This window comes from Solanum tuberosum, unplaced genomic scaffold (genome assembly GCF_000226075.1).
Source record: "Solanum tuberosum cultivar DM 1-3 516 R44 unplaced genomic scaffold, SolTub_3.0 scf00347, whole genome shotgun sequence".
NCBI classification, from domain to species: domain Eukaryota; kingdom Viridiplantae; phylum Streptophyta; class Magnoliopsida; order Solanales; family Solanaceae; genus Solanum; species Solanum tuberosum.
Window position 1 is genome coordinate 511483 of NW_006239269.1, and position 13138 is coordinate 524620.

The window sequence follows — 13138 nt, forward strand, 5'->3', positions numbered from 1 at the left end:
AAACGGCTATTCCAGTAAGTGAAACTATATAAGCAGTCACAACATAGTAAACATGACATGTACAAAATACATGTACACATTGGTTATCATTTTAGAGCAACAAACAGTCTTCCAATATCAATCACCATTAGATATGAACATAATCAGCACAAGTAGATACACAACACAATTCAATCGTCCTCTCACGGAACCCAATTCAATGGTCTTCTCATGGTACCATACCCAAATTGTTAGTGTACCAGAACATGGTACCCGATCCCAATTATATACGTGGGAACGTGGCACCCGATCCAAGTTAGTGTGTCGAAACGTGACACCCGATCCAATATATGCGCCAGAACGTGGCACCCGATCCTAGTTAGTGTGTCGGAATGTGACACCCGATCCAATCATCATACCACAATCACAAACACAATGTACATTCTCATAATCATACAATCAAGTGTTGATTTATGGCATACAATCATTCATTCATACTAATTTACATTAGGTTTGATCAATAGTGCTACATTCACATACATACATGCATTACAATGAAGCAATTACTCACATACATCACACAAACATGAAATCAAACCATCACCTATCTCGAACAAAGCTTGAACCCTCTTAAGAAACTTGATTCTTCCTTTCCGAATTCTTTTCGCTTGTTCTTGGTCTACAAACAATCAATTTAACGCGAGGATCAATAAACGAGACCTAATTACCTGAATTACAATCAACACTATCAACCCTAGGCCAAACCCATGATCCTAATATGCAGCTAGGGCTTTTTCCCACCATCCAAACAGCTTCAAAACCCTTCCCCAACAATATTTGCCCATGAATTTACATTCTACGGATCAAAAAACGGATTCGGGGAGAGAAAACCTTACCTTTAGCCTCAAGAATGGTGAAAAACCGTCAAGAAGTCGCCTTGGTTCGTCTCCTAACTCTTAAGAATGAAGTTTACAGAATAATGATGTTTTGGAGGTTTATTTCCGACTTAATTTGCGACTGGCCCGCTATGGCGACCACCATACCGCCACAGCGGCCCTGCCCTGGCAGGAATGATCCCACCTTGGCGGCTTGCACGGAAACATTTAGTCGAATTAAGAGTTCCAAACTCCCATTTCACCACACACCTTCAACCCATGACAGTCAGAAATTACCCGTTCACGCTAAGATCAGTTTCAGGAGTTCTACTCGCCCGAATTCAATTCCATAAAGTCACACAGTTTCTTTAACGTCTTAACTATCCACTCATGTAATCAAATTCATAATTAGATCTCTCATTCAACACCATATTTCCCTAGACCTCACTGATTCAGATTTCGTTCAAATTTGGACTAGGTTAGGAATTCTCAAGTTACTACTCAAACGTTTTCTGGCCCCAATTTCTTCCCCGTTGGCTTTTCCCTAACGATGGATTTTGGTCGTTACAGCACCTTAATTTTAGAATCTTCTTGTCTAACTAATCATAAGTTCATCCTCAAAATCCAAAACATTGATCCAACTTGAATCACATGAAAGCCATCAAAATGATACTTTTGAACCATATACATATGAAGATGTACAATTGATAGACTTGCATGTAAGCCATGTCATTTTTATTTCCTTAAAATTTGTGTCAAATTAAAATTAAACAAATAAATTGAAACAAAAAAAAATATAATTATTGATAAAGAAGTTTGTGCCAACGCTTGGCTTTATGACAAAGAAGTTTTTGAATTCTACATCCAAAGAGACAAGTTGTCTTTTTCTTTTATGAAGTAAAGAGGCACAAGTAAAGTAGGGGGGACTTAAGGGTGCTAAACTTTAGGTTCCAAAAGACTTTTTAGGGTAAGTAACTGAAATATTTCAAAACTTTGTAATAAACTACTCAGATTTTTATATTAATAAATAAAGTTTTACAATAACATCTAAGGTTATTTTGCAAAATATATGGTTTATATCTAACTTATTAAGTGAACTATTATAAATTGGGAAAAATACACTTATTTGACACCAAAAATAAATGAATTACCCCATAGTCCAACTTTCATCCCAATTCACATGCCTTTTTGCTAAACAAAAACAAAAGGGACACCCAAGCCCAAGCTTGGTTCCCCTCCTTATAGAGTTTCAGCTTTAATAAAACTCCAACTGATTTCTTTTTTAAATTTTAGCCGCTATTGATAAGTGTGGAATTTATGATATACACTCGAGATGTTGCAAATTACTGTGGGATTATGATAGAAAAAAGGTCGTAGTTGATTTAGGAATGTAGTGCGTCTGAAAATCCTGAAAGGTTGAAAAAACAAGATTATGAAAAGAAGCGATTACGACTCTATTTTGTTTATCTGTCAAATACTAGTTAAATATTGAAGCAGTACGATGTAGTTTGTACTCTTTAAAATTATGTTGCATTTTGAATTTGAATGTGTTAAAAATATCAGAAGTATTTTAACAAAATCTTTGATATATTTGGCTAAAAGAAAATAAGTAGTAATTCAACTTTTCTTTGAAATTCTTTTACAGGTTCTTTTTTCGCCCTCCACACAAAGACTACAGGTTATTTTTGTTCTAACAAAATATATGGTTCAAATTCTCATTTTTTTTCTTTGTTTTCTACGTCTTCTTAGTGAGATTTTAACATTTAGTGGTAGTACTTTCTGCGAGGAATGGTCAGAAATTTAACATATGCTTTTATTGGGTAGAACATGATGATATGTTTTGTTTGAAAATTTCTGGTTGTATAGTAATACGAGTAATATGTGTATTTCTCAAGGTGGAATTTTGTTACTTACATTGCCATTGCATGTGCACATGAAAAATTATCTACTTGAAATTTTTGACATGTATATCTTTTAATGAAGGGACACATTGCGTTTTGTCTGACCATCTCTTATTGACAGAACAAATTGAGTAAAAAAGCTGACTTGTATTTATCCAATTTATTTTTAGAGTTAATTGAAATTGTAACAATAATTAAGCTTTACAGTATATGCAAATTGTGCTTCAATCTTTGAATCATTTTCATACTTATTTGTTAATGCTATATTTTCAAATTATGTAGAATTATCATTTGTGTAATTTCATTTTTGTATCATGTTTGTCATAAAATCTAATAGATTATAACTGGAAACTCTCTTGCATACTTATTTGTTGAATTTACTGTTCCAACAACGTGATCGAGCCCATAGTGATATCCAACATTTTTCAAGTAAGATTTTATTCTAGAATCAACATCTAATTTTTTCATAAGACTGTTAAATTCTTAAAAAGTGTATGTTCTTGATAATGTGTCGTATATTTCTTTGATATCTTTTGTATTTTTTTGAATTTATCGTTTACGTTGTCCCACAGATGAAATATACAAATACAATTTAGAACTATTGAATATATAGCTGCAGCTGCTTCAACTATACTGTCAATGCACATCCCATTCCTTTGTGAATATATTTCTTTTAAATATTCAAAGGACCATTTTCAAGATGCATCATTTTTCGAATAAGTAATATTACAAGTAATATGTATAATTTGTTTTATGTGAGGCAAATATATTTTGAGGAAAAATAAGTAAGTCAATATATTATGATACTTTGTCATATATATACTCTGAAGGTAACTTTGAAGGTATCATAGAGTGAGAAAATAGTAAACTAAAGATGTGAACATTTGTTACCTTTTCTATTTTGTGTTGTAGTTATAAATATAGTATCTCTATATATTTCTTTTAGAAAGGTACCATTCACCACTAATGTAGATTTGTAATAAATCCACCCTTGAGTTGTTGTATTTAATGCTATGAAAAGATATTAGAAAGAGTCATCTTCTTCGGTGTCTAGCCTTGAAATTGTTCCTGAATTTGAGTGGTTTTACATGTATGTGGTTAATTATGCGTGTGAATCTTTTAACTTGGCTCTCAACAATTCATTTGTGTTTTTTCTTTGGTCATGTAAGTTTATACCATGTCTTATTTTGAATTCTCTTTGTATTTCTATTGGCACGTAAACTATTCTAGAATCATTTAGCTTGTCTTGAAGAATATCGAAAACAAATGTTGTGATGACATTTATTTTGCACAAGATTTTTCATGTTCTGAATAAGTGCGGACATTACTGAAATTTGTCATTCGAAAGAATCTTGATTTTCATATACTAAACATTGTTATTTATAGAGCAAATATTTAAGTTTTATAAAAATATTTATTTTAAGGTCCGATCCAAGCCCAATCCCCAAGTCCAAGTTCAAGTCTTTGATATTTAATATATATTAATACAAATACGTACTTACACAATTACATGAGATCATTCTTAATGTCAAAGTAGTAGAGTGAAAAAATAAATGACTATAAATGTTTGGGAAGATTCTAACCTTAAAGAATTTTAAAGAATAAAATTCGTAACTCCAAATTTAAAATTGTTACATAGACAAAGAAGAGAAAATAATAAATTTGCAATCTATCGGTAAGGATCATTTAAGAAAATATATTCTACCTAATTCAATCACGATGATGGAAGCTTCATTCAATAAAACATTTATCTATTATTACATGCTGCACAAGTAAATATAAATAATTGTAATTGAAATAGTTATCGATAATTGTTCCTTCCCTTCTAATTGAATTAGACTTAGCACTTATGACGTGTTGCTAAATAGTGTATGAATTGACATATTAAGACTTGAGTGTATTCCTTCAGAAATATTATTGAGTTCTTTTTACAATCCTTTTGAAATCCATATTTTCGTCAATGTTGTATGTGATCTCATAACAATGTGCATTTAGAAACTTCATCCTAAATTTATTTAAGCTGAATCACCCAAATTCAAGCTGACGTATCTGTAGGTTTTCTTCAATAATTACTCTTATCCTAAAAGATATGATTTTTTTTAAAATTTGGTATATACTAATTCATAAGTTCAGAATCACATTTTTACTATAAATGCCCAGTTATATGTAATCTCCAAACAATGTACATTTGATAACTTTATCCTAAAATTATTTACTTGTCATTACCAAAATTCTAGTTGACATATCTATACAGTTTTCAAAAGTCATTGATGTTATCCTAAAATATATCAGTATTTCTGAATATGGTATGATAATTAATAAGACCACTAATACATTTTACTATAAATGCTCAATGCAATCTCTTTCATAACCACCATTCAAGAAAAATATATTCTTTTACATAGTTTATTACAACTCAATCAAGGTTTCTACTTATTAACTTTATATTTATAAGATTTTTTAATGTATGAGTGTATGCATGAGTGGTTTTTCATGAGATTATTTACTATTTAAACTAATTATTGTTATAATTTTACTTTATGTGTAGCTAAAATGAACACTTTCATCAACAACAACAACAAGTTCAACAAGAAGAAAGTGGTGTTCATAATGGGAGCAACAGGAACGGGAAAATCTCGTCTCTCTGTTGACCTTGCCACCCATTTTCGAGGAGAAATAATTAACTTGGACAAAATACAAGTATATAAGGGACTTGAAATCGTGACCAACAAGATCACACACGCTGAGAAACAATGTGTACGACACTTTTTGTTAGGTATACATATTTGAAAAAGATATTTTTTTCTCATTCCTTTATTTTAATGTGAATATTAATTGACAGTTATTTTGTTTCACAATTTTTTAGGTGAAATTGAGCAAAAATCTAACTTTACGGCCGAAGAGTTCTGTCTGAAGTCCATTGTCTACATAGAAATTTTTTTGAAGACTCAATGTGTTCCGATTATTGTTGGAGGGTCAAATTTGTATATTGAAATACTTGTGGAAGATCCTGTGTTCATGTTCAAATATAAGTATGACAGTTGCTTTATTTGGATTGATGTAGAGTAATCAGTCTTGAACTGTAGAGTTGACACGAGGGTTGATGAAATGGTCAATGCAGGTAGTTTTTGTAGTTATTTTATATATGAATCAAAATATAATAATGACTCTAACTAAAAGTTTTCTTAATAATACTTTTGGTTTTCAAATACATGTTCACCTAAATAAAACTATCCTTAAATTTATGTTGCATGCACGGCTGGTGGATGAGGTGCGGCAAATTTTCATTCCAGATGTAGATTACACCAAAGAAATCCTACGGTCCATTGGTGTCCCTGAAATGGCCAGATGTTTAAGGGAAGGAAAAAAAATGACGGAGATGATGAATCAAAGAAGATGATTCTACAAGCTTCAATTTCAAGTATCAAGAATAATACTCGTATATTAATTTGTAACCAACTTGACAAGATTCAACGATTAATAAATGAGAAAATGTGGTCGGTGCATCATATTTTTGCTACTGACGTTTTCAAAGAAGATAAAAAAGAAGATGTTGACGAAGCATGGAGGAATACTGTTTTGCAACCACGCCTAGATATTGTGATAAGATTTCTTAAAAATGATGATCACAATATTAGTATTGAGTGTACATAAACTATCATTATCTCTATCTTGTGTTATTTTGTCTCTTGGTCACTTTAATTTTTGACCTGTTTTGTACAGTTTGTATTGAAGTACAAATATATATACTATTCTTGTCTGTAAAAACATTGTTATTTAAAGAGCAAATATTTAAGCTTTATAAAAAATATCTATTTTAGGGTCCGATCAAAGCCCAAGCGCCAAGTCCAAGTCCAAGTCCAAGTCTTTGATATTTAATACATATTAATATATATTAATATAAATACGTATTTACACAATTACATGAGATCATTCTTAATGTCAAAGTAATAGAATGAAAAAATAAATGACTATAAATGTTTGGGAAGATTCTAACCTTAAAGAATTTTAAAGAATAAAATTCGTAACTCCAAATTTAAAATTGTTACATAGACAAAGAAGAGAAAATAATAAATTTGCAATCTATCGGTAAGGATCATTTAAGAAAATATATTCTACCTAATTCAATCACGATGATGGAAGACTTCATTCAATAAACATTATCTATTATTGCATGCTGCACAAGTAAATATAAATAATTGTAATTGAAATAGTTATTGATAATTGTTCCTTCCCTTCTAATTGAATTAGTCTTAGAACTTATAAGGTGTTGTTAAATAATGTATGAATTGACGCATTATCACTTGAATGTATTCCTTGAGAAATATTATTGAGTTCTTTTTACAATCCTTTTGAAATCCATATTTTCGTCAATCTTGTATGTGATCTCATAACAATGTGCATCTAGAAACTTCATCCTAAATTTATTTAAGCCTAATCACCCAAATTCAAGCTGATGTATCTGTAGTTTTTTTTCAATAATTATTCTTATCCAAAAATATATGATTTTTATTTAAAATTTGGTATATACCAATTCATAAGTTCATAATCACATTTGAACTATAAATGCCCAGTTATATGCGATCTCCAAACAATATACATTTGATAACTTTATCCTAAAATTATTTACTTGTCATTACCAAAAATTCTAGTTGACATATCTATACAGTTTTCAAAAGTCATTGATCTTATCCTAAAATATATCAGTATTTCTGAATATGGTATGCCAATTAATAAGTCCACAAATATAGTTTACTATAAATGCTCAATGTAATCTCTTTCATAACCCCATCAAGAAAAATATACTCTTTTACATAGTTTATTACATCTCAAACAAGGATTCTACTTATTAACTTTATATTTAAAAGATTTTTTAATGTATGAGTGTATGCCTGAGTGGTTTTCATGAGATTATTTACTATTTTAAACTACTTAATATTATGGTTTTATTTTATGTGTAGCTAAAATGAATACTTTCATCAACAACAACAACAAGTTCAACAAGAAGAAAGTGGTGTTCATAATGGGATCAACAGGAATGAGAATGTCTCCTCTATTTGTTGACATTGCCAATCATTTTCGAGGAGAAATAATCTACTCGGACAAAATGCAAGTATATAAGGGACTTGAAATCGTGACCAACAAGAACACACGTGCTGAGAAACAAGGTGTACGACACTTTTTTCTATGTATACATATTCGAAAAATATATTTTTTGTGATTCATATATTTTAATGTGAATATTAATTGACAGTTATTTTGTTTCATAATTTTTTAGGTGAAATTGAGCCAGATTCCGACTTCACGGCTGAATATTTCTGTATGAAGTCCATTGTCAACATAGAAAATTGTTTGAAGACTCAATGTATTCCAATTATTGTTGGAGAGTCAAATTCGTATATTGAAAAATTTGTGGAAGACCTGTGTTCATGTTCAAATATAAGTATGACAGTTGCTTTATTTGGATTGATGTAGAGCAATCAATCTTGAACCGTAGAGTTGACACGAGGGTTGATGAAATGGTCAATGCAGGTAGTTTTGTAATTATTTATATTGAATTAAAATATAATAATGACTCTAACTAAAACTTTTCTTATATAGTTTTCTTAATAATACTTTTGGTTTTCAAATATATGTTGAACTAAATAAAACTATTCTTAAATTTATGTTGCATGCAGGGCTGGTGGATGAGGTCAGACAAATTTTCATTCCAGATGCATATTACACCAAAGGAATCCGACAGTCCATTGGTGTCCCTGAAATGGCTAGATATTAAAGGGAAGTAAAAAATATAGACGAAGATGATTAATCAAAGAAGGTAATTCTTCAAGCTTCAATATCAAGTATCAAGCGTAATACTCGTTTATTAATTTGTAACCAACTTGACAAGATTCAACAATTAATAAATGAGAAAATGTGGTCGGTGCATCATAATATTGCTACTGACGTTTTCAAAGAAGATAGAAAAGAATTTGTTGACGAAGCATGGAGGAATACTGTTTTGCAACCATGCCTAGATATTGTGAAAAGATTTCTCAAAAATGATGATCACAATATTATTATTGAGTATACATAAACTATCATTATCTTGATCATATCTTGTGTTATTTTGTCTCTTGGTCATTTTCTTGGACCTATTTTGTACAGTTTGTATCAAACTACATATATATATATATATATATATATATATGCTATTCTTGTCTGTAAAAACATTGTTATTTATAGAGGAAATATTTAAGGTTTATAAAAATATGTATTTTAAGGTCCGATATAAGCCCAAATAATATTTAAGCTTTATAAAAATATTTATTTTAAGGTCCGATCCAAGCGCCAAGTCCAATTCCAAGTCTTTGATATTTAATATATATTAATATAAATACGTACTTACACAATTACATGAGATCATTCTTAATGTCAAGGTAATAGAGTGAAAAACAAATGACTATGAATGTTTGGGGAAGATTCTAACCTTAAAGAATTTTAAACAATAAAATTCTCAACTCCAATTTTAAAATTGTTACATAGACAAAGAAGAGAACATAATAAATTTGCAATCTATCGATAAGGATCATTTAAGGAAATATTTTCTACCTAATTCAATCACGATGATGGAAGCTTCATTCAATAAAACATTTATCTATTATTACATGCTGCACAAGTAAATATAAATAATTGTAATTGAAATAGTTATTGATAATTGTTCTTTCCCTTCTAATTGAATTGGACTTAACACTTATGATGTGTTGTTAAATAGTGTATGAATTGACGCATTATCACTTGAATGTATTCCTTGAGAAATATTATTGAGTTCTTTTTACAATCCTTTTGAAATCCATATTTTCGTCAATCTTGTATGTTATCTCATAACAATGTGCATCTAGAAACTTCATCCTAAAATATTTAAGCCTAATCACCCAAATTCAAGATGACTTATCTGTAGTTTTTTTCAAGAATTATTCTTATCCTAAAAGATATGATTCTTTTAAAAATTTGGTATATACCAATTCATAAGTTCATAATCACATTTTTACTATAAATGTCCAGTTATATGCGATCTCCAAACAATGTACATTTGATAACTTTATCCTAAAATTATTTGCTTGTCATTACCAAAATTCCAGTTTACATATATCTACACATTTTTCAAAAATCATTGATCTTATTCTAAAAGATATTAGTATTTCTGAATATGGTATGCCAATTAATAATTCCACAAATATAGTTTACTATAAATGCTCAATGTAATCTCTTTCATAACCCCCATCAAGAAAAATATACTCTTTTACATAGTTTATTACATCTCAAGCAAGGTTTCTACTTATTAACTTTATATTTAAAAGATTTTTAATGTATGAGTGTATGCATGAGTGGTTTTCTTGAGATTATTTACTATTTTAAACTACTTAATATTATGATTTTATTTTATGTTTAGCTAAAATGAATACTTTCATCAACAACAACAACAAGTTCAACAAGAAGAAAGTGGTGTTCATAATGGGATCAACAGGAATAAGAATGTCTCCTCTCTCTGTTGACATTGCCAACCATTTTCGAGGAGAAATAATCTACTCGGACAAAATGCAAGTATATAAGGGACTTGAAATCGTGACCAACAAGATCACACGTGCTGAGAAACAAGGTGTACGACACTATTTGCTATGTATACATATTCGAAAAATATATTTTTTGTGATTCATTTATTTTAATATGAATATGAATTGACAGTTATCTTGTTTCATAATTTTTTAGGTGAAATTGAGCCATATTCCGACTTCACGGCCGAAGATGTCTGTATGAAGTCCATTGTCTACATAGAAAATTGTTTGAAGACCTAATATATTCCAATTATTGTTGGAAAGTCAAATTCGTATATTGAAAAATTTGTGGAAGACCCTGTGTTCATGTTCAAATATAAGTATGACAGTTGCTTTATTTGGATTGATGTAGAGCAAGCAGTTTGGAACCGTAGAGTTCACACGAGGGTTGGTGAAATGGTCAATGCAGGTAGTTTTTGTAATTATTTTATATTTGAATTAAAATATAATAATGACTCAGACTAAAACTTTTCTTATATAGTTTTCTTAATAGTACTTTTGGTTTTCAAATATATGTTCAACTAAATAAAACTATTCTTAAATTTATGTTGCATGCAGGGCTGGTGGATGAGGTTAGACAAATTTTCATTCCAGATGCATATTACACAAAAGGAATCCGACAGTCCATTGGTGTCCCAGAAATGGCCAGATATTAAATGGAAGTAAAAAATATAGACGAAGATGATGAATCAAAGAAGGTAATTCTTCAAGTTTCAATATCAAGTATCAAGCGTAATACTCATTTATTAATTTGTAACCAACTTGAAAAGATTCAACCATTAATAAATGAGAAAATGTGGTCGGTGCATCATAATATTGCTACTGACGTTTTCAAAGAAGATAGAAAAGAAATTGTTGACGAAGCATGGAGGAATACTGTTTTGCAACCATGCCTATATATTGTGATAAGATTACTCAAAAATGATGATCACAATATTATTATTGAGTGTACATAAACTATCATTATCTTGATCATATCTTGTGTTATTTTGTCTCTTGGTCATTTTTTTTGGACCTATTTTGTACAGTTTGTATCAAACTACATATATATATATATATATATATATACTATTCTTGTCAGTAAAAACATTGTTATTTATAGAGAAAATATTTAAGATTTATAAAAATATGTATTTTAAGTTCTGATATAAGCCCAAATGCCAAGTCCAAGTCAAAGTCTTTGATATTTAATATATATTAATATAAATACGCACTTACACGATTACATGAGATCATTCTTAATGTCAAGGTAATAGAGTGAAAAAATAAATGACTGTAAATGTTTGGGAAGATTCTAACCTTAAAAAATTTGAAAGAATAAAATTCGTAACTCCAAATTTCAAATTGTTACACAGACAAAGAAGAGAAAATGATAAATTTGCAATATATTTGTAAGGATCATTTAAGGAAATATATTCTACCTAATTCAATCACGATGATGGAAGCTTTATTCAATAAAACATTTATCTAGTATTACATGCTGCACAAGTAAATATAAATAATTGTAATTGAAATCGTTATCGATAATTGTTCTTTCCCTTCTGATTGAATTGGACTTAACACTTATGATGTGTTGTTAAATAGTGTATGAATTGACGCATTATCACTTGAATGTATTCCTTGAGAAATATTATTGAGTTCTTTTTACAATCCTTTTGAAATCCATATTTTCGTCAATCTTGTATGTTATCTCATAACAATGTGCATCTAGAAACTTCATCCTAAAATATTTAAGCCTAATCACCCAAATTCAAGCTGACTTATCTGCAGTTTTTTTCAAGAATTATTCTTATCCTAAGAGATATGATTTTTTAAAAAAATTGGTATATACCAATTCATAAGTTCATAATCACATTTTTACTATAAATGTCCAGTTATATGCGATCTCCAAACAATGTACATTTGATAACTTTATCCTAAAATTATTTACTTGTCATTACCAAAATTTCTGTGAAGAAATGGCTCCATTCGAGAAAAATTGGCTGCTGACAAAATTATCAACGACTGACATTCCTTATTTCTATTCAACAACGTATGAATAGTTCCTTGAGGTTGGTTAAGAGATTGTTGAATTTTTGCCTTGGAATAGGAATAAATGGCAGAAAAGGGGTTGATATTGGTACAATCTGATCCATTTCTTGATCTCTCTCAATATCTCTCTAAATTCGAAAATCCAGGATTTGAATTGATGTCCTCTCATTGATTCCTCCTAAATTGCATTGATTTATCCTAAAGATTTCATTTCAATTGGAATTTGGTTATTCACCATGTACGAGGATCCCTGCTAAGCATCCATGGCTGAATGGTTAAAGCGCCCAACTCATAATTGGCGAATTCGTAGGTTCAATTCCTACTGGATGCACGCCAATGGGACCCATATTTATACATTTTTCAAAAGTCATTGATCTTATCCTAAAAGATATCAGCATTTATGAATATGGTATGCCAATTAATTAGTCCACAAATACATTTTACTATAAATGTTCAATGCAATCTCTTACATAACCACCATCAAGAAAAATATATTCTTTTACATAGTTTATTACATTTCAAGCAAGGTTTCTACTTATTAAACTTTATATTTATAAGATTTTTTAATGTATGAGTGTATGCATGAGTGGTTTTCATGAGATTATTTACTATTTTAAACTAATTATTTTTATGATTTTATTTTATGCGTAGCTAAAATGAATACTTTCATCAACAACAACAACAAGTTCAACAATAAGAAAGTGGTGTTCATAATGGGAGCAACTGGAACGGGAAAATATCGTCTCTCTGTTGACCT

The 13138-nt window shown here is 29.7% G+C and overlaps 1 non-coding gene and 1 pseudogene across 1 annotated transcript; both read left to right on the forward strand.

Annotated features, from left to right (window-relative positions):
- Window positions 1-1006: 1006 nt before the first annotated feature.
- Window positions 1007-8651, forward strand: LOC102595494 (adenylate isopentenyltransferase 7, mitochondrial-like; annotated as a pseudogene).
- Window positions 8652-12638: 3987 nt separating this feature from the next.
- On the forward strand, window positions 12639-12712 carry TRNAM-CAU (transfer RNA methionine (anticodon CAU)). Its single transcript has one exon. It is a non-coding gene; the product is annotated as a tRNA-Met (tRNA).
- Window positions 12713-13138: the final 426 nt, after the last annotated feature.